Source organism: Ambystoma mexicanum, chromosome 5p, assembly GCF_040938575.1.
Source record: "Ambystoma mexicanum isolate Mex_15411 chromosome 5p, UKY_AmexF1_1, whole genome shotgun sequence".
Taxonomy (NCBI): domain Eukaryota; kingdom Metazoa; phylum Chordata; class Amphibia; order Caudata; family Ambystomatidae; genus Ambystoma; species Ambystoma mexicanum.
In genome coordinates this window covers 1,368,700,471-1,368,728,071 of record NC_090930.1, presented here as the reverse complement: position 1 = coordinate 1,368,728,071, position 27,601 = coordinate 1,368,700,471, and the positions used below count along the sequence as shown (strand labels likewise).

The 27,601-nt window shown below is 48.0% G+C and overlaps 1 protein-coding gene and 1 long non-coding RNA gene across 3 annotated transcripts in view; one reads left to right on the top strand and one right to left on the bottom strand.

The window, feature by feature from the left end:
- Positions 1-22,079, bottom strand: part of LOC138481794 (uncharacterized) — a 148,220-nt gene extending 126,141 nt beyond the window's left edge. The window contains exon 1 of the long non-coding RNA XR_011274408.1: positions 21,849-22,079. This is a non-coding gene — a long non-coding RNA (uncharacterized lncRNA). The remainder of the gene's footprint in view (positions 1-21,848) is intronic.
- The window catches only part of SLC6A19 (solute carrier family 6 member 19), a 791,726-nt gene that overhangs the window by 626,481 nt on the left and 137,644 nt on the right, over positions 1-27,601 (top strand). The window lies entirely within an intron of this gene.

Sequence of the window (27,601 nt, the reverse complement as noted above, 5' to 3'; positions counted from 1 at the left end):
TGTGCTTTCAGCTCCTTGCTGCCTTGTGCCTTAAAGCTCTTTGCTACCCTGTGCTCTCCTGCTCCTTGGGCCTGTCCCTCGTGTCCTGGTTCTACATGCCCCTGCTCCCTGCCCCTTTAACCTTCTTATGCTGCCTGCTCTTTACCTGGTTTTGCAACTTCTCCTTGTGCTACTAGTGTGGATCCTGTGCCTCCTGGCTACTGTCGTCTGCACTCCTACCTGAACTTGGATCCCAGAACCATCGGATTTGCAACACCCCAGTCTGACCAGACCCTTGGACTCATCCTTCAGACCACACTCTTGGACATTGCCATCAGCCTTCCCTGTCAGTGCTTGCACTTATCCTGCGCCATGTTAATATGGGAAGTGCTGTCCCATGGGGAACTAATCCAGAATTCCCTAATCGTATCCTGGTAGGTCTTGGGTTGGTTTCTCGCGTCACCCTATCTACCGATCCCGAGGCTGTCTGGCGTCAACTCCACCATCACCTGGAACATCAGGTACCAAGTGCCAGCGAGACGCCTTGCTTAATAGTAAGGTAGAGAATAACTGAGGTTTTGTCAAAAGGTGGGGAGTGTTCTTGGGGTTTCCTAGGTACTATGAAATTATTGGTCTTGCTGTTGGTTGCATTATGGTGGGAGGTGTTTGGCTTTAGTGATTGATGAATAAAGATGTCCAATGTTGAGGGTTAAATATTTCTGGAAAGGCTTTTTCTCATGGTTTTTGTGGTGCCTTGATGTGATGTCTTCCAGTTTTAATAGTTTCCATAGTGCCGTGCAATGTGTTCTAGGCAGACTGTTGGGAGGTGGTATGGCATTTCCTTAGTTTGTGTCTGAGCGTAAAAGTGTTTCATCCCTTGCCTGTTGGTTTTGATTACACCTTTGGTCTGTTAAGCATTTAAGAGCAAGGGAGCAGGGTTTTTAGACTTTACCTGAATTTCAGGTGGTCATTTAGAGTGCAGGTTTCCCTTAGCATGTTGCAGTGTTTAGTCACCAAAGTGCAAACGACGGAGCGTCTATGTCTTTCTTTGCAAAATCTTGTGGTGCCTAACAGTATGTTGTTTCTCAGTCTTAGCTCCCTTGTTGGTTGGAAGAGGGAGATTATATTTTGGAGGAAATCTACTACTTAACCTTCAAATGTTCTGTCAGCAATGTAGAGTGCCTTGAACAGCATATTATTTTAGTTTTTATCATTAGGTGGCACTTCAGCACTGCCTAAGCCGAATCTATTCCATTGGAGTACAACTAGATGGGAGATGGCATGTGTGGAGGGACTCAGCTGGTATAATTATTTACCCACCAATTGGCTGCATGACTGCCCAGTACCTACCCCTCCCCGCCCAGGAACCCAGGGCATATCATCCTGCAATCTCTTTGAGCTTTTTTTGATCAAACAGTATCATTACAATTTGACCTGCCAGTATTAATACTAAGGGGTCTGGTGAGAGTAAGTGGCTTCATTGCAGCTGTAAAAGGAGCTGCTAGTGTAATAAAAAATGTCTTCACTAAGTGTGTCTTCAGCCCCTTGATTTATACCTGTTCCTTGCACTGAAGTCCTGTTGAAAAGCATTGATAAATCCAACAGTTTTATCTGATTGTCTTAGACTTCTGACTTGTGACATGGGGCAGTACGAGAGCTGTGAAGTATTGTGATTTAAATTGACTATTATAAGACACATTGCCACCTTAAAATATGCTCATCCATACACGTCCTCTGGGTACAAGAACATGTTCTTATTTGTGAATGCTTTGAGCAACTTTAAACCGGTGTTGCCAATTGCACAACATCATTACATTTTATCGAGTTAAAGTATTATTTACATATAACCATTTATTAAGTGGTTAGCACATTGTTTCTCCAAATAAACTGAATCCAATGTAATATCAAAATGATTTACCTTTTGTTACATGTATAGCTTTGGTAATTATTGGTCCAAACCTTGCGGGTGATGGGATTATTACTGTGCTTACTGGAACATTTGTACAGGGATAGCTTTCAAAAGGTGCATATTTTCATGTCCTTTTATTTCATAGTTCGATGTAAATGTGTTTTCTGCGTGACATGAAGGCGGCCATCCAGTCTTGATTTTGCTTGGAATTCTAGGACTTATCGTTTTCCTAAATTTCAAATGGGGATTACAAAAAAACTAAAAGTCCCAGGATCCAAACGAAAAAAAAACAGGACGTGTTGGCCTTATCACACATGGTCACTTGAAACGTGGAAGCTCTGTAATCACACACTTGAAAAGTAGCACAATAATTAGAAAAATTACTTAGGGTATGAATCTCCAAATGGTTTTAGGTTTTGCCAATTGAGAGTGCTTTAAGCACTGCTCGTAAACCGCAACTACTGGCATGGGAAGTGAAGCTCGGGGCGAGAAGGGACATGAGGAGGACCACTTATGCTGTAGGTATTGTTTGGATTAGTATTGTATTTTGTGGAAACAAATTCCCCTAAGTGGGAACGCGCACACCTAAGAGAATATAAGGTCTGGTATACACAGCGATTGAAGAATAGCTGCAGCTGTATGGTAAATTAGGCGATTTTCCACTATCGCCTATAGATATGTTTTGAAGGTACTAACCTCGCAGACTACGCTCTAACAACCTGTTGTAATTATTTTGTGTCACCACACAAGTGATTCGTGGTTCAATTTTATCTTTTGGCAACTCAAAATGATAGTTAAAGAAAATCTTGAGTCAGAGTGAATATATATACTCATGTATTATCATTCAGACATATTTACGTTGCATATTCAAATAATTCTCCTGCCATGAATAATGTTAGCATTTAGCATGAGAACAGTTTTCATCACAGCGGTGTAACAAATACCATCAATGTAATATTGGTCACAAACTAGTTGTATTTATACACATTAGGTCAATACTCATATTAATATATGAAGAAAACACTACGACACGCCAACACGTGTTTCAACCAAACAAGGTCGTCCTCAGGACGTAAGAACAAATTGTGTCACTCCAAAAATTATACTTAAGTCATTATTAAATGGCTTTATGCGGCTTTTTTCTATGATAGAGAGTGAGGGGAGGAGACAAAAACCAGAGAGGGAATGAAGAAAACAAACACAGAAACAAAAACAAAGAAAACATCGTTAGATGGGTCTAATTTTTAGACGCAAGATACTTCACCCCCAAAAATTGAAACCTTTTTTAAATTGGCTCAAGAAGTGTCTGTTGTGTTAAACAGCTGCAATGGAACAAACACATGATACAAAAGTTAATTTAAAGGAATTTATATGTTTTATTCAAAAGATTATATGCTAGGACCTGTAAAGTGGGTTTTACCTGAGATATGCTAGCAATTCCGTATAGTGACACAATTTGTTCTTACGCCCTGAGGACGACCTTGTTTGGTTGAAACATGTGTTGCCTTGTCGTAGTGTTTTCTTCATATATTAGTATGAGTATTGACCAAATGTGTATGAATACAACTAGTTTGTGACCAATATTACATTGATGGTATTTGTTACACCGCTGTGATGAAAACTGTTCTCATGCTAAATGCTTACATTATTCATGGCACCAGAATTATTTGAATAGGTAATGTAAATATGCCTGAATGATAATACAGGATCACTCTGACTCAAGATTTTCTTTCACTATCATTTTGAGTTGCCAAATGACAAAATTAAACCACAAATCACTTGTGTGGCAAAACGAAATAATTACAACAGGTTGTTAGAGCGCAGTCTGTGAGGTTAGTACCTTCAAAACATTGTTTGGATTAGTGTCCACCCATTGGCCAGAAAGTGCCATGCTAGCCCCTATGAACATTCTCTCCCACTACATACCCCTCCCAATCTAAAACACCCTTGCCCCAGAAGCTGTGTGCTTGCTCTGTGCTTTTAAGGGGAAGCCTATGTTATTTCTAAGCAGTCATCTGGAGAATTTGCAACTATAACCCAGATCCTGGTGCAATAAAAATGTCTCAACCAAGTGTGCTGTTAGGCGCCTTGATTCATACTCTGTGTGTCCTTTCTTCTATTCCTTGAACAGAATTCCTGTCATTGACAAGCATTGGTAAAGCCAAATGTTTTGGCTCTGGTGTAAAGATTAGGTAGGCATTTGCCAGGCACTGTCATAATATAACGAGGAGTGAACAACATTTGCCACATGTTGCCATCCTAATGTCCAAAGAGTACCGTTATGGCAGTGCCTGAAATATGCCTTTCCCATGCTACATAAAAACCAACACTGTTGGCTTTGCCTTTGCATGTTTAATTGGTAACCAGTAGAGTGTTATGAGAGACGGTGTTATGTGTTCCCTCCTGTTGAGGCTGAGTAGTAGCTGCATTTTGAATCAGTTGAAGTTTTTCTGTGAGTTAGTTTGACATACTGAGGTAGATACTGTTTACATAGACAGCGATTAACAGTATCAGGTAGATGAAGGCCAGCACTCTATGTGCGAATCAGAGGAGCAGCGGGATCCGTTAGATAGAGCAGAGATGGTAGAAGCACATTTTGACTATTTCGTTGGCTTGGTGTTCCAGTGTGAATCTGTTGTCCATTAATACACCTAGGTTCTTGATCAGTTAAGGTTTCGGGTGCGTTGTGAGGTGAGACTATCATTATTTCCATTTTGTCTGGGTTGAGTTTTACGTGGTTGGCCATCACCCATTAACTTATTCACTAAGCAGTTTCCAAGAGTGGTGCTGGAGTTCTAACACTGGTCATTTTGTAAATGATTTGGTTGTTATCCACACAGTTGTAACAGGTGAGCCCATAAGATCGTATGTTCCTTATCAAAAGGGTCACAAAGATGTTGAATAGAAGCAGCGAGAGGCTTCATCCCTGGGGAACTCCCCAGGTAAACGGCCATGGGTTTGAACTAAAAGGGTTAACTAGGTGATTTCCACTCTGTCAATTAGGAACAATCTCATCCATTGTGAAGTTGTGTCATGGAGTCTTGTTTCTTCAAGCCTTCTCATTAGTGTACTGTGGTTTACAGTGTCAAATGTTCCTGAGGTTTTGAGGAGTACGGGTCCTGAGGAGGTGATGTTGTTTGCTGTGCTTTTGAGGTCATCCCAAATGGAAGCTAATGCCAATTCACTGCAACTCATGAATCATGGCTTGAATCACAAATCGTCCGCCAAGAGAAGACCCGCAAACAATCCTTCTCTTGTCATGCACCCACCCCCTGGAACTACATCTCGGAGTCGGCTCAGAATGCTGACACGATGCTCCAATTTCACAAATCTCTCAAAACATGGCTCTTTCGACAACACCTGACCAAGGACAAGGACCATTGGTCTACAGCTGTTCATTGCTGGCATTGTAGGCTGAATGCCATTGACAGAGATTTTAGTGTTTCTTCCAATTCCATTACTTATCGCAGCATTGATGGCTTGCTGTACGTTTATTACTTTGCTTGTAAAATGGTTTGTGATATCATCCCATACTTTTGAGTAAGTGACAGTACTTTGCTGCAGGAAGCAGGATTTCTTATTTCATTAATGATTTTGCAAATGTCTTTCTCTCGATCAGGTGCATTATTGATTTGTTCTGAACTGTAATGTGTCTTTGTTTTAAGGATTTCTACTTTGTAGTGCCATATCTGTCTTTGGTAAGTGATCTTGTGTTTTGGGTTATATGTGTTTCAGTGTTTTCTAGCATTCAAATTCTTTTTTTCAGTGTTAGAAGGTGGGGTGTAAACTATCTTGCTGAAGAGGGTTTACGCAAGGATATGGTACTTTAGTGGGGTTAGGGTATCTATTGCTATAATTATCTAGATTTCTAGTATCAATGGTAGAGTTCAGGTCAGCTGGGGATAGGGTTGGTTGCTTCCATAAAATGTCTGAGTTCCTCCAGGTTTAGAGTTTTCTAGCTTCTCTTGGGGTTGGTTAGTTGTCCTTTGTGAGTTGGAATTGACGAAATGGAATATTGATAGTAGAGGTAATCCTTAGAGGATTGCTTCATAGTACCTGGATGTGGGGGAGTAGCCATTAGGCCTCCTTACCAAAATATTGCCTCAAGGGTGTTGCAAGCATGTTTCGCTCCTTTGACCATTTGTTTTAGGTGAAAGCTGGCCATGTAAGAGCCCAAGCTTTTAGATGTTGATTCTGTTTGCTTCTCAAACCAAACTTTAAGGCTCTGTGAACCATTAGACGTTTGTGTTTTATCGTTATGCTAGGTCTACTAAATGTTCTGCGAATGTTAGGTTGTATGATTGATGTCTGCAGATAATAAGGAAGGAAAGGTTAGTTAGGTGGTTAAGTGTGGGGTGGATCAGCAGTCGTTCACCGTGTGGCAAGTCTATGTGGCGTGATTTAAAGATGTTGAGGTGTTCGCTGTGTGCCATGGTGATAGTGTCTTCTTTTTTTGCAAGTCTGCTTGAGTTGGATGAGTTTGAAGTTGGTGGGGTGTATTTATCTGCTATTGCCTGGTGGTAGTGAGACAACCACGTTTATGTTATAAAGGCAATGTTGGTTCAACCTTCATTAAGAATCTTGCGACTCTCCGTTCTGTGTTTCGAAGCGGAGCCGGCATTGATCAGGCAGCAGTGCATCATGTCTCCTGTCTCTAGTTCAGGAGTCTGTGTCATTGCATGCCCTGTGTTGCTTCCATGTTCTGTGTGCAGGCCGAAGTCAGGTGGTTGATTGGTTGTGGAGGTGGGCAGTTGCATTGAGTATGATGTGTGGTTGTTAAACAGGTCCAGTAGGTTACAGATTAGGCTGTTTAGTTCATATGATTTTAGCAAGAATGTGGTATTGGGATGGTTTATGGTGATAAAAGGTTTTGCCTCCTTTCTCCTCCACCTCTCTATCCACTCGCCACACTCATGCGTTCCAACAGACTCCTAACTCCCACACATCACTAGTAGTTTTCTCGCCTTATAATTGGGCATGTGATCTGAAGATGCACAGCAGCTGTGTCCTAATCTGGAGTGCATCTTGTGATTGCTGGGGAGTGGAACAACCTACAACTCCGCTATGTGTTAACTTCCTTTGTCTGTGTGATGCCTTGCTTTACTGAGATGTCTGAGCCCCCCATTTTACTGCAGGACTAACTCACAGAATTCCTCATGAGATGAAATAAGCCTTTGCGCCTGTCTCCTGCTATTGTTTGACATACACATATGGCGACATGTGGCTTGCAGAGCCCTATGCCCACAAGCTTGTGAACTGCATTTTCTGTGCTTTCCCGGTTTCTCCTCTCTGCCTGTCTGACATTTGTCGTGGACCATTGTGGGGGCCTTGGGCCACTATGGGGTACCTGATGTATCAGCCTAGAGATGCGGTGAAGGCCCTGAGAAATCACCCATTCATCTCATATGGGGCATGCATTGTAGAGCAGGAAAAGGTTCCCGGCCCCCAGAATTCCATTGCCTCTCAAACCTGATCTTTTGGAAGGAATCTTTTGTGAGTCCCTGCCCACACAGCTGGGAGCACAACCTTATCTGCCCCACTCCTACATACCAGATTGACTGCTGAGAAACACAGTATGCAGGCCACCCACCAAGGGCACCTTGTGCTGCTCCAATTGTTTGTGCCTCCACAAGCAGCATTTGCACTTCCTAAGAAACAACATTAAAAGACAGTAGCATAGGCAGTGCCCACCATCAATGTCTCTACCGGGCAACGAACCCCAAGAATCCCCAAACCATGCGCTCCCACATCTCACGAATCTGGGAGGAGACACACAAATACATAGGCTGGGATGCAAAAATCACCCCCTTACAACCATTATGGGGAAATAAGAACCTTCCTGAACTGAACACACTCCCGAGATGGCACCAGTGGATAAACCAGGGAATCACCACGGTTGGTGACGTAATTGTTGACGGTGGGCTGTCACCCTTCGAGCACCTAATTACCCGCTTCCACCTCGCACACACGGAACACTATCACTACACACAAATGCGACACGCACTAAGACCCCACCTCGCAGGCCTCGCAGACATGCCCGAAAGCACTCCCCTTGAAAGAAACATAGTCCAAGCAAGAATCGACACCAAAATAACATCCACTATGTACGCTGTTATAACATCCTTTGCCACCACTGAATTGTTGAGTCTTAAAACAAAGTGGGAACGGGATGTTGGTGCCATCCAACCAGAGGACTGGATGACTAGCCTAATGTACCCACGCGAGGTAGCAATTTCCGCCAGACTCCGACTCATACAATTCAAAATCCTGCATAGAGTATATTACCCTAGGGTTGCACTCCACAGATGGGGAAGGGCTACCGACCCGCTCTGCCTACGATGCCAAAAAGAGGAGGGTACCTTCTTCCACATATTATGGGGATGTGATCAGATCCAACAATACTGGCAACAATGCTGCGATGAACTCACACGAGTAATGGGGAAAGGGATTCACAAAGATCCGAAAGTACTGCTACTCGGGATGGAGGGTGAAGAAGACCTGTCCAGATACGAAAAACTGTTTCTGTCCACAGCCACGGCACTAATCAAAAGGAACACTGCGAGACTGTGGGGTTCAGCATCACCCCCGCAATACGAACAATGGGTTGCGGATGTGGACATGTGCGTTATGATGGAACGCAGAGTATATGCAGCCAGAGGATGCCCAAATAAGGCAGAAAAGATATGGCAGAAATGGGAAGATATGCAGTGAATCAGGTGACCGCATATAAATAACTTGATTTAAACGATGTGGGATATGACCTGGAAGATCCCTATATGAACTATGGTGTTGCTCCCGAGAATCTTTTGTGAATCCCTGCCCACACAGCTGGGAGCACACCCTTATCTGCCCCACTCCTACATACCAGATTGACTGCTGAGATACACAGTATGCAGGCCACCCACCAAGGGCACCTTGTGCTGCTCCAATTGTTTGTGCCTCCACAAGCAGCATTTGCACTTCCTAAGAAACAACATTAAAAGACAGTAACATAGGCAGTGCCCACCATCAATGTCTCTACCGGGCAACGAACCCCAAGAATCCCCAAACCATGCGCTCCCACATCTCACGAATCTGGGAGGAGACACACAAATACATAGGCTGGGATGCAAAAATCACCCCCTTACAACCATTATGGGGAAATAAGAACCTTCCTGAACTGAACACACTCCCGAGATGGCACCAGTGGATAAACCAGGGAATCACCACGGTTGGTGACATAATTGTTGACGGTGGGCTGTCACCCTTCGAGCACCTAATTACCCGCTTCCACCTCGCACACACGGAACACTATCACTACACACAAATGCGACACGCACTAAGACCCCACCTCGCAGGCCTCGCAGACATGCCCGAAAGCACTCCCCTTGAAAGAAACATAGTCCAAGCAAGAATCGACACCAAAATAACATCCACTATGTACGCTGTTATAACATCCTTTGCCACCACTGAATTGTTGAGTCTTAAAACAAAGTGGGAACGGGATGTTGGTGCCATCCAACCAGAGGACTGGATGACTAGCCTAATGTACCCACGCGAGGTAGCAATTTCCGCCAGACTCCGACTCATACAATTCAAAATCCTGCATAGAGTATATTACCCTAGGGTTGCACTCCACAGATGGGGAAGGGCTACCGACCCGCTCTGCCTACGATGCCAAAAAGAGGAGGGTACCTTCTTCCACATATTATGGGGATGTGATCAGATCCAACAATACTGGCAACAATGCTGCGATGAACTCACACGAGTAATGGGGAAAGGGATTCACAAAGATCCGAAAGTACTGCTACTCGGGATGGAGGGTGAAGAAGACCTGTCCAGATACGAAAAACTGTTTCTGTCCACAGCCACGGCACTAATCAAAAGGAACACTGCGAGACTGTGGGGTTCAGCATCACCCCCGCAATACGAACAATGGGTTGCGGATGTGGACATGTGCGTTATGATGGAACGCAGAGTATATGCAGCCAGAGGATGCCCAAATAAGGCAGAAAAGATATGGCAGAAATGGGAAGATATGCAGTGAATCAGGTGACCGCATGTAAATAACTTGATTTAAACGATATGGGATATGACCTGGAAGATCCCTATATGAACGATGGTGTTGCTCCCGAGACCCAATTCAAAGGTGTGAACGATTAGTTGTTAAGGGTCCGTTGACCCCATTGTAATGTTGGTTGTTGTAAAATGTGATTAAAAACAAGCAATTAAATGTGTTATTAAAAAAAAAAAAGACTAACATAAAAGCAAACTTTAAAGACTATATTGCCTAGTTAAATAACATACATGTTTAGAGTACGTAATTCTGGGTAAAATGCAAAGATACGTGCGGGAGCTTTAGACCCATGAGGTGGGCCATTGGTATTCCTAGAATGGGTCTCTTACCGCAAAGAACTTGCTAAAATGCTCGGAAAGACATCCGTTACACAGACTGAATCTACTGCATTGTAGAGGTGGTATGTCCCCTTCAACTCCAAGAAAGGACATTCTATCCAAAACCATCATTCTTTTAATTTGGAGTTCGCTGAATAAAAGACTTCCTTTTTCGATCTCACAGTTGAAAGGGAGACGGGACCATCTTTTTCAAAATTGCTGATTACCTCAAGTGCCCTTCCCTAACATCCCCTACTTGCTACGCTCCTACACCCTACTCAGTGCTACAGTGTTTAGCCCATCAGGGGCACCATCCAGAGGACTGTGTGATGTGTTGAAGCCCAGGGAACTGGAATGCCTTCTCTGGAGAGTGGAGTAATTTGCACGATGGAACATAATCTGAAGGGGCAATGGTCCTTGTAGTGTTTAAAGCAGAGGGAGAGATTGACAACTGCACCATTACTGCCAGTGGAAGTTTGAACGCAGTATTTAACCAACCCAATCTCTTGTTTGTCATTGATCTCTAAACGGAGACCAACAGCTTCTAAAGCAAAAAGCGAGCCATGCCATGCAAATGGCTATCTTTCATTGGTATATAAATGTTGGCACACGAGGTGCCTTCTTTTAAACAGAAGGGAACTCAGAAGGTGAAGGGGAATGTCCACCCGAAGAGAAGACACAGAAAATTAGAGCACCAAAGTGTTCCTCACCGCCCACTGTAAGTTGCTACTGTGTACAGCGGGCACCTTTATGCTATCTTTCCCTCTTGTATAAACTACACATTTTCCATTGGCTTTTCAAGAGTTCTATATGGGTGCACTGTGTGTGGTTTCCATTTGGGAGGGCGACATTTATTTTCTAGTGGCAGTTAAATGGCTTGATACAGTATGGGCGTTTAGTTCTGCGCGTTCTTGCAGTTTGTGCAGGTCCATGACATTAGCATTACTAATGTTTTTTTCTTCAGTGCAAGGACTTTCGCTGCCTCTGCCAGTTCTGGACCTCACCTTCAAAGAAATATTGCTAGATGCCGCGAAACAACACCACACCTGCAATCTAAGCTATGTGCAGGAAGTGCACATTAAGCCGTAAACAACGCCATGGAGTAAAGAAAGGAACAAGGAGTGCAAGAATGTTCTTTATAAGAATAAGGACCAACCTCTGCCCCTGGAAGGAGAGAGGCTACACTGAACTGTGCAGCCAGAAGTAGCATTTACACTTCCTAAAGAATAATATGGGCGTCTGATACAATGATGATACAAACGAAGGATGGGGAGGGGGGCTGCACAGGCCACACTGAAACAGGGGACACTACCTACTACTTATTCCAATATAACAAGACAGAAATCCCCATCAGAAATTGCCCATGACCTTGATTTACCCCAGAATTCATGACTTGCACCCAAGCTTCCTCAAATGGCATGGTCTGCACTCTTCGGACTCTCATCCCCTTTACATCTTCAGTAATCATCACAGTGCTCATCACCGACTTAACCATTGCCCCCTCATGACACCCAGCACTACACCAATTGCCTGTGACCGATTGCTTCCTCTTCATCACTGTGTCCGACTATAAAAAAGGTGGGGCCCGGACCTGTGCCTCCTTCTACCGGGGTCATGCTAACCTCTACAAAGCACCCACAAGAGACACTCTGGCAATTTCTTGCTGTTCCTCTCACAACATTCTATCAATTTCTTCTGAGACAATTGTAGTAGGAGAAATCCAACATGTAGTATATTTCAAAAATATATTCTTTATTCATTCACAACAAAACATGATTTCAAATAAAGTTACCCTACATTACTGCAAAAATACGGATCTATGTGATCACTGCAACCACATATAATTTCGACGGCCGAAAATGCCGACTTTTTAAAAAAATTAAACCCCCTTTACACTGCATAGATATGCAGGGGAGACCCCCATATTAATATCCCACACCCCCCACATATATATGTGGTGTAAAGAGGGTGTGGGGGTGTTTAAAAAAAGAAAGTCGTCATTTTCGGCATCGCAATTGCCAGGTCGACATTTTTGTACGATTCCCAAAAATACATCAAACCTCATTTAAAAACAAATCTCTCCTATTAGACGTTTCGTGCAACTTAGAAGCTTTGAAGTGGGGTTAGTAAGAGGAGCCAAAATAGCCCTCCTGCTCAATGCACGTATAATTGAGAGCTTCAAAATAACAAGCATCGCATAGGTCTAGACTCAAACACAAAGTGACTCATGGGTAGCGATATCCTAACTAATCTACATTTGACTAAATCCTGGCTAACAACACAAGAAGCCATGAAAAGCTATAGGGTAAACATGTCACATGTAGACCTCATATACAATGGATTTAATTCAGAAGAATGTGCTGTGTTCCGCCTCCTTATTCGGGGTCCACTCGAACCATGGAGTGCCCCTTTCATTTAACCTTTGGGCCTTCATCATGACAGAATACAATTTTGCACCAACTTATTTGTATGCGCAAAAAGCTTCTCATATCTGTTGGAAAGAATCTGATTTCTTCATTTACAGCTCTTAAGACCCTTTAATGTCACCTCTTAATGTATTTAATGCAGTTTCAAATTTCTCATTGCTACACAATTTCACATTTTGTAGAACACATTGTGTGTACTTAAGACCTCAACATATTCACTGCTGTAACGTCCTTTGACGCATGTGCTTCACTTCGATTTCTTGAAAGACTTGTCACTGGATCCGTGTTTTCTTTTAAGTGAAGCCTCGCCTCCTCAAGTTTCTTTCACTGGTGTTTATTCTTGCCCCACCTTCTGTGGTGCTTGCTTAGAAAGAGGAGAAGCAGCCACATCGTCACTGCAGTACCCCTGATCCCTCATGGCAATACAGACCTCATGCCTCTGCCCCATGGTTACAAAGGAGCAGAGCAAAGGGACTCTGTTGCCAGAATATCGTCGTTACCCTGGAGGATTTGTACCTGCAGGCCCTCTCCGGAAGAGAGGGTCTGCATTCTTTTTAAGCATTTCAGCAGCATCAATAGCGGCACAAATAGTCAAATTCATGCCCCATAACAAAGCATCCATGCCTCAGTCTGGGCCACGATTCTGCCATGTGTCCACTCATGATTGACATCTTGTAGAGGGTCCAGCGACATGCATAGTCGCCTTTGTACCCCCCACTTGCCAAAGTTCGCACTCTCCCCGTCAAAGAAATCCTCTTCGAGCCAACAATCGACATTCTTTTTTTATTTTTATATAATTGTATTTGGTTAGTTCAAACCTTTACAAAATAAATAAAATCGATCAAAGTCAAGAACAACAATGAATACATATAAAGAAAATCAACATCAGATAATTCACATCACAGATAAAAGAAATACCACCCATAATAAAAAAACAAGATACAAAGAATAAAATTTAGACAAAAAATTAGCGATAATATAGATCCGGTGGTACAGCAGAAAGAAATATTTTCCTAAAATCAAAAATTAAAGATCCACAATTCCCCACAGGGCTCACAGATAACAGGTACAGGAGAGGGTATGGGGTGACAAAGTATGACAAGTCCCAGAGCTGCAGATAGACTGATTCAAGCCTATAGATTCAAAGATTTAATAAAGCCAGCTAGGGCCAGCCCTTCCCATAGTTGTGGTTGTCAAGGCAGTGTTTCCATATTAAATCTTCGTCGTAGAGATAAGGAGACATTGCCAATGGCTTTAGGAAAATAGCTTGAAGGCCCTGATGGGAGGGGCATTCAAGAACTAGATGTCTAAGAGTTTCCAATTTAACCAAGCAGAACCTACAGAAGGCATTTTCCACAGAGATAAGGGATCTCCCGAGTTGGATTTCTCTGGTAGGGAGCAGGTTCCACCTTACCCTCAAGAGAATGCCATTGTAGAACCGATTAGGGAATTGAATCAGAAACCTAGACAGGGTGCCCCATCTTCTATGCTCGTGTGTCAAATGACTCATCGATGAGTAGGAGTGAAATACATCAGTGTTCAGTGCCCAATCATGGTCAAATAGAGCCCGTTTCATCCTAACCGGGTTCTTAATTAAAGTTTCTACTGTCATCCCAATCTCAGCCAGAGTTAAGTCTGCTCGTGTTTTTAGGGACTTAAGTACATGGAATTTATCGAGATTATGGCACATAAGCTGATAGAGGGAGTCAGGTATGGGAGAGATTTATTTATTTATTTATTTATTCGGATTTATTTAAAGCGCACGTCAGCCCGGGGGCATCGTGGCGCTGTTACATGAATACATACATAGTCTGGTTACAATGGAAGGAAGATGGTTACAAAGCAATTTTCATTACAGCAAGCATTTCGTGTCGAACACTTTTCGTATCAGATGCGTGCGAGCTGAAGTGGGTGTAGGGAAGGAGGAGTTAGTTGAATAGCGTGGTTTTGAGGGATTTGCGAAAGAGATACAGCGATGGTTCTGCTCTGAGCGAGTTGGGGAGGGCATTCCAGAGCTTAGGTGCTATGTGAGGGAAGCCAATGCCGCCGGCTTTGGCTCTTTTTACAGTGGGTACTTGGAGTTGGTTGGCGTGATGACTTCTTCTGGGGCGGATGGAGGAGTTCTTGGTTATAGTTTCAGATAGGTAGGGGGGTGCTGTGTGGTTGATGCATTTGTGTGTGAGGGTGAGGATTTTAAAGTTGATCCTTTCCTTGACTGGGAGCCAGTGGACGCGTCTTCGGGCCTGTGAGATATGGTCGGTTTTGGGAATGTGTAGTGCAGCACGGAGGGCATTGTTTTGCACTATTTGGAGCCTGTTTAGGTTTTTTGACGAAGTGCCTGCCAGGAGGGCGTTACAGTAGTCTAATCTGGCTCCTATCGTAGCTCTGGCTATGGAGAGGCAGTTGGGCGTGGTGAGGTAGGGTTTTATGGCGTAGATGAGTTTGGTAGTCAGAGCAGAAGCTGAGGCAATGGCGCTGGTTTGTCTTGTCATTGAGAGTGTCGCGTCAATGTAGACTCCTAAGGTCTTGACGGCAGAGGAGACAGGTATGCTAATACTGTCGATGTTCATGTGCGAATAATCGGGGCTGAGTTTGGTTAGAGTTTCGTTAGGGGCTAGGATGATGATTTCGGTTTTGTCTCCGTTTAGGCAGAGACCATGGATAGCCATCCATGTTTGGATAGTCGAGTAGATTTTGAGGAGGGCTTCTGAGTCAAGGTCGTAGTCTCCAGAGAGGGGGAGGAGGACCTGCGTGTCATCAGCGTAGTTGGTATACGCTATGTTGAGGGAGTCCAGTAAGTCAAAGAGGGGTTTGGTGAATAGGTTGTAGAGGGTCGGTGCGGTGCAGGACCCTTGTGGGACTCCACAATTGATAGTGGTGGGGGGGGCGCTATCCTGGTCAGAGTACACTTTCATGGCCCTGCCTTCAAGGAAGGATGTGATCCACGTGGTAGCCTTGTGAGAGAAGTGAGCAGCATTGGAGAGGTGCGATGTGAGAATGCTGTGGTCGACCAGATCGAATGCTGCTGAAAGGTCGAGTAGGAGGAGGAGGGCAGGTTTGCCTGTGTCCATTATTTTAGTAATTTGATTTTTTAAATCTAGAAGAGCAGATTCAGTCCCATGGCCTTTGCGGAAACCTGACTGTCTTTTTCCTAGGATGGTGTTGGTTTCCAGGTAGTGTTGGATTTGATTGTGTGCGGCTTTGTCTAGGATTTTAAGGAGAAAGGGGACGGTGGTGATGGGGCGATAGTTGTTAGGGAGGAAGGATCGAGAGAGGGTTTTTTTAGGAGTGGGCGGACCCAGGCTTCTTTTAGGCATTGTGGTACACTTCCAGACGCGAAAGAGGCATTGATAAAAGCCGTGATGATGGGGGTGAGGTATTCTGCGCACTCTTTGATTACGGAGGGTGGGCAGATATCCCCTTTGCATGTGGAGGGTTTGATTTTTTTAAGGAGGTCCTTGACTTCCGTCTCTGAGACTTCTCTGAAGGCAAAGAGGGGTGTTTGTGAAGGAGAGTTGTAGGTGAGAGGTATGGGCGGGCAGGTGGGGGTGTTGAGAGCTTTGCGTTGGGAGGCTATTTTGTCTTGGAGTAATTTAACTTTGTTGAGGAGAGCAGCCTGGATGCCTGTACACCATGCTTCATCCTTGATGATTTCGTCTGGGCTGGAGGCTGGTGTGGTGAGTTCTTTGAATATGGAGAAAATTTCTCTTGATTTGGAACTGGCATTAGTGATTCTCTGGTTGTAGGATTCGGATTTAGCAAGGGATATGGCTTTTTTGTAGGTCAGAGAGATCTCTTTAAAGTCATTAAGCGAGGATTGGTTAGGCGCTGCTTGCCACCTGGATAGGGCTTTGCGTTTCTTAGTGCGTAGATAATCTTAGAGTAGAGAACAAGCAGAGCCCGTTGGACCCGAGCCCACAATGACAGTAAACACAGTTCAAAGAGAATTGCTGTGATTGGAACCGCGTTCGGGAATCCCAAAATACGCCTCCAAATTTTCCCCTCAATTCTGTTCAGCACAGTGGATAGATTGGCAGATCTTAACTCTAGTCCATAGATAATTTTAGGGACTATTTTACCCTTGTAAAACATCATAGAGGGTCTCAGGGAGAATCTACCGATTTTACGGTCGATTCAGAGAACCTGGGCCTCCAAAAGTTTTGCCTTGTGTAATAAGATCTCATTCGTAGTTTTAATACATCTAGAGGCAAAAACATGGAAGCCCAAGTACCGGACCGACTCAACCAACTTCAGTGGCGTGGCTCCCACTGGACATACTGGGCTCTTATTTTTTTTTTAATGCAAGGATATTTGTTTTCGTTGGGTTAATAACTAGCCCATTGTCATCGGCAAAAGATTAAAAATTCGCCAACGATCTTTGTAGCCCAACCTTTATACAATCGAAAATCAATATGTCGTCTGTGTAGATTAGGCAGACAATTTTCTCCTTGCCGATTTTTGGGGCAACCAAGCCCTCATTAGCCAGGGATATAGTCACCTCTGAAAAATACTGGTTAAATAGCCAAGGTGCTAAAACACAACCTTTTCTCACCCCCCCCCCAACCCCCCGGAAAGAACGTATTCCACTTGATAGATCCCCTTTTTGTTTCACTTGAACCTGAATACCACAATTTTCATAGACCCCTGAGATGAGTCTTAGCAGCCTCTCCGGAAGCCCCCACTTGGATAATTTAGCCCATAGTCTGCCTCGATTGATAGAATCGAATGCAGCAGTTAAATCAATCGATGCCATGTACGTACAGCCCCCTGGTTGGATCCAGGCCTCCTCGTGAATACAATTCAGTGCCAGCCCATTGATGTTAGTCGAGTGTCCCTTTCTAAAACCAGTCTGGAATTGGTTTAGTGGATGGTAGATAGATGACCACTTATCCAGGTGTGAGAGCAGGAATGCCGAAAAGATTTTGCAATCGGCATCAATAAGTGAGATTGGGCGATAATTACTGAGGTCAGTCCTACCCCCACACTTGAAGATGGGAATCACATGTGCAGTATTCCATGATCTTGGAGTAATCCCAGTGGAGATGATATCTTTAAATTCAAGGAACAGAAGATTAGAGCAGAGATTACGGTCATCCTTAAAGGTAGCATTAGTCAGGCCATTGGGGCCGGGTGCCAGAGAGTACTTCGCTCTAGTTATTAGGCCATGTATAGTGGCCTGGTCTAGATGAGGGTCCCAGCCATCGTATTTCTTCACTGAGGGTTCGGACAGGATATCACTTATCGGGGGCCCAAATCTATCCTCATTGAACTTTACCCAAGCATATTGAGGGATGCAGTTAAGTTGGGATACAGCATAATTAGGATCTTGCCCGTTCACAAGGTACCAGAACGCGCTCACATCAGCTGTCATTCGTATGCCCAACATCCGTTCTGCATCTTGTTGTAAAATGATGTGCTTGCAGGATTTACAGAGGTTCCTATATGCATGTCTAACCTTTCTAATTAATTAATTGCAGGTAGCTTGCTGGGAGTTGTTAGTCCTTATCTTACGGATTTCCCTCCTCATAGCTCTTTTTTCTTCAGCTGCTTCAGAAAGAAAGACATGAGTATGCCTAAGCACCGATTTGCATCTACTCCCCTGGCTGCCGCCAATGACTGTCACTATTCCCTCAACAAGGTTTTGGAACCTAATGGAATTAAAGGATCTGATCTTCCATTCATAGGAGGTCTGGTCAAGTGCACTCCTTACCCTTGAATTCAGCTGAAGTATGTTCCTATTTGACCATTTGACAGCATTACCGGCCACATTAGGAGTTACACGTGGCTGGGACATGGAGACCCTAGTATTTTGAAAAAGGTCATAAGAGGCTGTCAAAATAGAGTGATCACTCCAAGCAGTAATCTTCACATCAAAGGACTGACAGTGGTTCATGAGAAAGGAGTCAGCAACGAAATAATCAATCGTGGAACTGCTGGAGCCTCTGTGACATGTATTCCAATCCAATGTGGAATTTTGATTAGTAGTGGTTCCCACAAGAGGATGGAGGCCACGACCCTCAAGCCCAACTCTCCACTTACTGCCCTGTGCTCTTTTTGCAGAAGCCCCCATCCCCGTTCCATAGGGGGCCATGATGGTCACAATCAGCATTAAGGTTGCCGAGCACCATCATTCTTCCATTCAGGTTTCTTTCACTCCAGGAATCAATGGTATCACCAATAGGACCCAGGAAGTCATCTAAGGGTGCAATCCCCTTATGCCAGTATATGTTAATAACGAGAAGTTTACCCCCATCATTCCCAGAGCAAAATTAAATTCCCTGGCGCCAAATGGCAGGTCTTCAAGTTTATCCCCAATTAACCCCAAAGAATTATCAATGGCTGTCAGCAATCCCCCTGACGGTCTACACCCAGTACTTTGTTTCCCAGATTGCATAAATATGGTAAAGCCATCTAGAATAGGGGCAGCGGTAAGCCATGTCTCATGTAAACATACACAATTTGCCAATCTTAATTCTTTTACACATTCCTGATCAGTGAAAAGGTACGAATTACCTCGGGAGTGCCAAGATTTAACCATACATTGTTTATCCTCCCTCGTAACTATCGCACCAAGAGGCTGATCATGGTGCCAATTGTTGCCACAGGGAGGAGATTGTCGTTGCCTAGTCCACATCTTTAATTTCTCCCGTTCCCACCATATTTGGTGAGTCTGGTTTATCCGGGAAGCCAATAGTAGATTTTTCCATTAGGAGGCTGATGGCCCTCTTCTCCTTCACCACCATCTGAATATCAATACCCATCTCAGATAGTGCTTCCCTCTGGGTTAGAATGAGTTCCCCCACCAGCGGAAATGCCAGGTCGATGATACTAGTGCCCATTTGGGTGTTCAGTGGGAATGAGACTCTTTGGATATCCTTAGACACCACCAGTGCAAGTGGTGCTATTTCAGCGAAAATGATCAAGATATTAGCACGATTCAAACAGATATTGATGGTTGGATCCAGAGTGCTGCTAAGCTGTATTCAATATGGGGTGGTTTTGTTCTATAGAGGAAAAGGCCTCATAGGTGAGCGGCCCCTGTTCAGAGGGGGCTTGTCCAAGTTGCCCATATATACCTTTTGGGGCAGAAGGACATACTTATGGGGCAGATAGAGTTGTTGTAGAATATCTCTTACCCCAGCCGAGATACAGGGGTGTGTAGCAATGTCAGGGATGTCACCCTCAGTCTCCAAAAACCTTGATTTACCACCCCCACATCCCATACTGAGTTTGGGACCTTCAATCTCAGGTGCCCCAACCGTACCAGATAAAGGTGGTACCCTTTCCACCATCTGACCCAGGACTGGAACAGAAAGACTGCCCCTCCCATGATTGGACTGTATCTCACCCGAGGTAGAGGCCCCCCTGCAGGGTCCGCAAACTGACTCAATTCGCTCAGTGATTCCCCGAGGGGGGTACTGTTCCCACCCTACAGAAATAGGAATTAAAGAGGGGATTAGTGGTGGGGGCAGTACAGCCAAATTATTGGGTGCAGGAGATTTAAGAACCACCTTTATTGTATTACAGGCACGTAGGGCCTCAACAGAATCTGGGGCCTTCAAAACCTCAGACGCCCCAGTACTATTGACCTCCCCAACAACCACTCCGCCAGGGCAGATTTCCCATCTAAAGTCTGTTTGGTTCATGGAATCCACTTTCTTTGCTAGGGGCAGGACCAGGGTTGGGGATTGAAGTTCTATCATGGGAGACAGGCCAGGTCGAAACAGGGAAGTATGAGCAGCTCTAATAGATAAGAGCCGATTTTTACGAAAACTCTATTTGCTTCTTGCCTGTCTCCCCCTTTGCACATTCACTCTTTTGTTAGATAGTCGCTTTGTCTTAGGGATTTCATTAATCAGATCATCCTTTTTACAAGATTCCCCAGGGGAGGATAAGGTGTTAGACAGAGGGTTCAATTGCAATAATATCATCCGAGATTTCAATACTGCCAAATCAGAAGCACCAAGGGAGGGCGGCACACAGATCACTTGCTCGGCTCCCTGCAGTATTTGGGCATGGAGGCATGGGTTGCCCATCTCCATGCCACCCATCCCCTCAAGCCCCGCTTCATCCTTTCCCAGACTGACCTCTGCTCTCAGCTCCTCTAATTTAAACATAACCTCAGTCAGTATCGCATCAGTTGACTTCAATTCAGCCCACAGATTGTCATATAAGGAGACAAAGGAACTCAGAACAACATTTAGGGCTGATACTGTGGGGTGTGTCAATCAAATACTTTCATCAACTTCCCTCAGGGTATGGTGAAGTGCCAATGAATTAATCGATCCCTCATGTGACTCTGCAGATGGTACCCCATGGGCAGAAACATTGGTAGTCGACATACGTTGAATGGACTTATCCATTCGCAGGGGAGGATACCAGGGGGTGGGATATTGTGAGCATGTTGGTTAACCCCCAGTTCCTGGTCATTTGGACTATGTGGTATCACATGGATGGAATCACGGGGGATAGTCAGATTGGATGTAAATGTTGGCAAGCATTCTTTAGTTGGAGCATATGGAAATGACCTCCCCAACCTTGGCTCCGATTTACCCACTTGGGTTAGATCTGTTGGAAGAGTAATAGCAGGCACAGCTAACAGGCTCTGTGGCAGCCAAATCAGGGTCTCCCCCACTGCGTAGACCAGATTGCATGGTATGTTTGAGTAGCTGTAGATCAGGCAAATGGGCAATTCCTAGGTTAAAGGGGAATGCCAGTGGCAAGCCCCGCAGTCCCCATGTACACCCAAACAGAGACCACAGAGAGAACCAGACTTAGAGACTAAGCTGGTATAGTGACAGTGGCCAGATATGTACTGGTTAAGTCTTAAGGTACGGGTCCAATGCAAATTGAACAAAACAAGCCGTTGTACAAGAAGCGCAGTTCAAAGGGCCAAGTCCCGCAGTCACTGCAGCTTCGAAGGCTGCCAACGGCAGACAAGCGGCTACGTTGGATATAGCTGCCAGGTAGCTCCGTGGAGTTATGAACCGCTACTGAAAGTAGCGTTGCAAAAACAGAAATGATTCCGGAGGCAAAGCACCAAAGCCTATGCTACTCCACGGCACCCAGTCAATGCAGAGACTAATACCGCCCAGTTAAAGAGTTATTGGAAAGAAATGTCCACAAAAGTATGAGCCGGATAGGCTATCAAGACAGCTTACCCCTTCAGTTAGCAGGGTGCGGCGTCGGGTGCAATCAAGCTAGACGCTGGCTGGACCCGCGGAAGTCACCAGAGCTCACTGCCCCTTAGTAGGTAATTTGCCTCTGTTCATCCGGGAAGGAAAAGGGAGTCCGGCACCCGGCGCCCAGCAAAGCAGCACAGCAAAACAGTGGTAAAAAATGCACCCGTGACTTCGCGCGGGCTTCACGCCGCAAGGGCATCTATGCCTTCCTTTAATTCCACACCCACTTCCTGAATGGACAGAGCTACGTGTTTCGTAGCTCTTAAGGCAACAGTGCCTTATTCCGTCGGAATGCCAAAGTTAATAAATTCAGCCTGGTTCGTGGTTCAGGCATGCTCAGGAGTTCTCAGGACCCCATGGAGACACAGGAGGCAGCCCCTACACAACCCAACAAAGCAGCACAGCAAAACAGTGTTAAAAAATGCGCCCTTGACTTCACGCGGGCGACATTCTTTAAAATTCGAACAACTCTCCCGAACACACCACCAACTTCCCTCCATCCAGGCTGGACACGTCTCTGATGAACGCAGACTCATTTATGTATGCCCTTATTACATTATGTATTTGTAATCAAAATCTTCAAATACAGAGAACAGTGTACATCACAACTATGCTAGCTAGGGCTGATAGGAGTGTCAGGCTGAAAGTAGAGAAAAAGATGTTCACAGTAGCTGAATGAATGCACCTAGAGCGGTACAGTAGCAGGCAGCCAGTACTCCGCCCCCTGCCTCATGCCCCTGTTCTCCCTAGTAGCAGGCAGCCAGTTCTCCGCCTCCTGCCTCATGCCCCTGCTCTCCCTGGTATCAGGCAGCCAGTACTCCGCCCCCTGCCCCTTCTCTCCCTGGTAGCAGGCAGCCAGTGCTCCACTCACTGCCTCATGCCCCTGCTCTCCCTGGTAGCAGGCAGCCAGTACTCAGCTCCCTGCCTCATGCCCATTCTCTCCCTGGTAGCAGGCAGCCAGTACTCCACCCCCTGCCTCATGCCCTTGCTCTCCCTGGAAGCAGGCAGCCCGTACTGAGCATCCTGTCTCATGCCCCGGCTCTCCCTGGCAGCAGACAGCCAGTACTGCACCCCCTGCCTCATGCCCCTACTCTCCCTGATAGCAGGCAGCCAGTACTGCACCCACTGCCCCTTCTCTCCCTGGTAGCAGGCAGCCAGTACTCCGCTCCCCGCCTCATGCCCCTGCTCTCCCTGGTAGAAGGCAGTCAGTACTCCGCTCCCTGCCTCATGCCCCTGCTCTCCCTGGCAGCAGATAGCCGGTACTCTGCCCCCTGCCTCATGCTCCTGCTCTCCCTAGTATCAGGCAGCCAGTACTCAGCTCCCTGCCTCATGCCCATGCTCTCCCTGGTAGCAGGCAGCCAGTACTCCCCCCTGCCTCATGCCCTTGCTCTCCCTGGTAGCAGGCAGCCCGTACTGCGCAACCTGCCTCATGCGCTGGATCGCTACCTGGTAGCAAACAGCCAGTACTGCACCCCCTGCCTCATGCCCCTGCTCTCCCTGGTATCAGGCAGCCAGTATTGCACCCCTGCCCCTTCTCTCCCTGCTAGCAGGCAGCCAGTACTCTGCTCCCCGCCTCTTGCCCCTGCTCTCCCTGGTAGAAGGCAGTCAGTACTCCACTCCCTGCCTCATGCCCCTACTCTCCCTAGTGCCAGGCAGCCAGTACTCCACCCCTGCCTCATGCCCCTACTCTCTCTGGTAGCAGGCAGCCAGTACTCCGCCCCCTGCTTCATATCCCTGCTCTCCCTAGTAGCAGCCAGCCAGTACTCTGCCCCCTGCTTCATGCCCCTGCTTTCCCTAGTAGCAGGCAGCCAGTACTCCGCCCCCTGCCCCTTCTCTCCCTGATAGCAGGCAGCCAGTACTCCACTCCCTGCCTCATATCCCTGCTCTCCCTAGTACCAGGCAGCCAGTACTCCGCCCCCTGCCTCATGCCCCTGCTCTCCCTAGTAGCAGGCAGCCAGTACTCTGCCCCCTGCCCCTTCTCTACCTGGCGGCAGGCAACCACTACGCTGCTAGCTGCCTCATGCCCCGGCTCTCCCTGGTAGCAGGCAGCCAGTACTCCTCCCCCTGCCTCATACCCCTGCTCTCCCTAGTAGCATGCAGCCAGTACTCTGCCCCCTGCCTCATGCCCCTGCTCTCCCTAATAGCAGGCAGCCAGTACTCCACCCCCTGCTTCATACCCCTGCTCTCCCTGGTAGCAGGCAGCCAGTACTCCACTCCCTGCCTCATGCCCCTGCTCCCCCTAGTAGCAGGCAGCCAGTACTCTGTCCCAAGCCCCTTCTCTCCCTGGTAGAAGGCAGCCAGTACTCCGCTCCCTGCCTTATGCCCCTGCTCTCCCTGGTAGCAGGCAGCCAGTACTCAACCCCCTGCCTCATGCCCCTGCTCTCCCTGGTACCAGGCAGTCCGTACTGCGCCCCCTGCCTCTGCTCTCCCGAGTAGCAGGCAGCCAGTACTGCACCCCCTGCCCCTTCTCTCCCTGGTAGCAAGCAGCCAGTACTCCACTCCCTGCCTCATGCCCCTGCTCTCTCTGGTAGCACGCAGCCAGTACTCAACCCCCTGCCTCATGCCCCTGCTCTCCCTAGTAGCAGGCAGTCCGTACTGCGCCCCCTGCCTCTGCTCTCCCTGGTAGCAGACAGCCAGTACTGTGCCCCCTGCCTCATGCCCCTGCTCTCCCTGGTAGCAGGCAGCCAGTACTCCTCCCCCTGCATCATGCCCCTACTCTCTCTGGTAGCAGGCAGCCAGTGCTCCACCCCCTGCTTCATACCCCTGCTCTCCCTAGTAGCAGGCAGCCAGTACTCTGCCCCCTGCCTCATGCCCCTGCTCTCCCTAGTAGCAGGCAGCAAGTACTCCGACCCCTTCTCCCTTCTCTCCCTGATAGCAGGCAGCCAGTACTCCACTCCCTGCCTCATGCCCCTGCTCTCCCTAGTACCAGGCAGCCAGTACTCCACCCCCTGCCTCATGACCCTGCTCTCCCTAGTAGCAGGCAGCCAGTACTCTGCCCCCTTCCCCTTCTCTACCTGGTAGCAGGCAGCCAGTACTCTGATAGCTGCCTCAAGCCCCTGCTCTCCCTGGTAGCAGGCAGACAGTTCTGTGCCCCCTGCGACTTCTCTCCCTGGTAGCAGGCAGCCAGTACTCCACTCCCTCCCTCATGCTCCTGCTCTCCCGAGTAGCAGGCAGCCAGTACCGCACCCCCTACCCCTTCTCTCCCTGGTAGCAAGCAGCCAGTACTCCACTCCCTGCCTCATGCCCCTGTTCTCTCTGGTAGCAGGCAGCCAGTCCTCAACCCCCTGCCTCATGCCCCTGCTCTCCCTAGTAGCAGGCAGTCCGTACTGCACCCCCTGCCTCTGCTCTCCCTGGTAGCAGACAGCTAGTACTGTGCCCCCTGCCTCATGCCCCTGCTCTCCCTGGTAGCAGGCAGCCAGTACTCCTCCCCCTGCATCATGCCCCTACTCTCTCTGGTAGCAGGCAGCCAGTACTCCACCCCCTGCTTCATACCCCTGCTCTCCCTAGTAGCAGGCAGCCAGTACTCTGCCCCCTGCCTCATGCCCCTGCTCTCCCTAGTAGCAGGCAGCAAGTACTCCGACCCCTTCTCCCTTCTCTCCCTGATAGCAGGCAGCCAGTACTCCACTCCCTGCCTCATGCCCCTGCTCTCCCTAGTACCAGGCAGCCAGTACTCCACCCCCTGCCTCATGACCCTGCTCTCCCTAGTAGCAGGCAGCCAGTACTCTGCCCCCTTCTCTACCTGGTAGCAGACAGCCAGTACTCTGCTAGCTGCCTCAAGCCCCTGCTCTTCCTGGTTGCAGGCAGACAGTTCTGTGCCCCCTGCAACTTCTCTCCCTGGTAGCAGGCAGCCAGTACTCCACTCCCTCCCTCATGCTCCTGCTCTCCCTAGTAGCAGGCAGCCAGTACTCCGCCCTCTGCCTCGTGCCCCTGCTCTCCCTAGTAGCAGGCAGCCAGTACTCTGCCCCTTCTCTCCTTGATAGCAGGCAGCCAGTACTCTGCTCCGTGCCTCATGCCCCTGCTCTCCCTGGTAGCAGGCTGCCAGTACTCAGCTCCCTGCCTCATGCCCCTGCTCTCCCTGGTAGCAGGCAGTCAGTACTGCGCCCCCTGCCTCATGCCCCTGCTCTCCCTGGTGGTAGCAGGCAGCCAGTACTGCACCCCCTGCCCCTTCTCTCCCTGGTAGCAGGCAGCCAGTACTCAGCTCCCTACCTCATGCCGCTGCTGTCCCTGTTAGCAGGCAGCCCGTACTGCGCCCCCTGCTCTCCCTGGTAGCAGGTAGCCAGTACTCGGCTCCCTTCCTCATGCCCCTGCTCTCCCTGGTAGCAGACAGCCAGTACTCAGCTCCATGCCTCATGCCCCTGCTCTCCCTGATAGCAGGCAGCCCTGTACTGAGTCCACTGCCTCATGCCCCGGCTCTCCCTGGTAGCAGACACCCAGTACTGCGCCTCCTGACTCATGCCCCTGCTCTCCCTGGTAGCAGGCAGCTAGTACTGCACCCCCTGCCTCATGCCCCTGCTCTCCCTAGTAGCAGGCAGCCAGTACTCCACCCCCTGCCTCATGCCCCTACTCTCCGTAGTAGCAGGCAGCGAGTACTCCACCCCCTGCCTCATGCCCCTGCTCTCCCTAGTAGCAGGCAGCCAGTACTTCACCCCCTGCCTCATGCCCCTGCTCTCCCTAGTAGCAGGCAGCCAGTACTCCACCCCCTGCCTCATGCCCCTGCTCTCCCTAGTAGCAGGCAGCCAGTACTCCGACCCCTGCCCCTTCTCTCCCTGGTGGCAGGCAGCCAATACTCCACTCCCTGCCTCATGCCCCTGCTCTCCCTAGTACCAGGCAGGCAGTACTCCATCCCCTGCCCCTTCTCCCCTGGTAGCAGGCAGCCAGTACTCCGCCCCCTGCCGTATGCCCTTGCTCTCCCTGGTAGCAGGCAGCCAGTACTCAGCTACCTGCCTCATGCCCCTGCTCTCCCTGGTAGCAGGCAGCCAGTACTCCGCCCCCTGCCTCATGCCCCTGCTCTCCCCGGTAGTAGGTAACCAGTACTGCACCCCCTGCCCCTTCTCTCCCTGGTAGCAGGCAGCCAGGACTCCTCCCCCTGCCTCATGCCCCTGCTCTCCCTAGTAGCAGGCAGACAATACTCTGCCCCCTGCCTCAATCCCCTGCTCTTCCTAATAGCAGGCAGCTCGTACTCCACCCCCTGCCCCTTCTCTCCCTGGCAGCAGGCAGCCAGTACTCCGCTCCCTGCCTCATGCCCCTGCTCTCCCTAGTAGCAGGCAGCCAGTACTCCATCCCCTGCCCCTTCTCCCCTGGTAGCAGGCAGCCAGTACTCCGCCCCCTGCCTTATGCCCCTGCTCTCCCTGGTAGCAGGCAGCCAGTACTCAGCTACCTGCCTCATGCCCCTGCTCTCCCTGGTAGCAGGCAGCCAGTACTCCGCCCCCTGCCTCATGCCCCTGCTCTCCCTAGTAGCATGCAGCCATATTGTGCCCCCTGCCTCTGCTCTCCCTGGTAGCAGACAGCCAGTACTGTGCCCCCTGCCTCATGCCCCTGCTCTCCCCGGTAGCAGGTAACCAGTACTGCACCCCCTGCCCCTTCTCTCCCTGGTAGCAGGCAGCCAGTACTCCTCCCCCTGCCTCATGCCCCTGCTCTCCCTAGTAGCAGGCAGCCAGTACTCTGCCCCCTGCCTCATTCCCCTGCTCTTCCTAATAGCAGGCAGCTCGTACTCCGCCCCCTGCCCCTTCTCT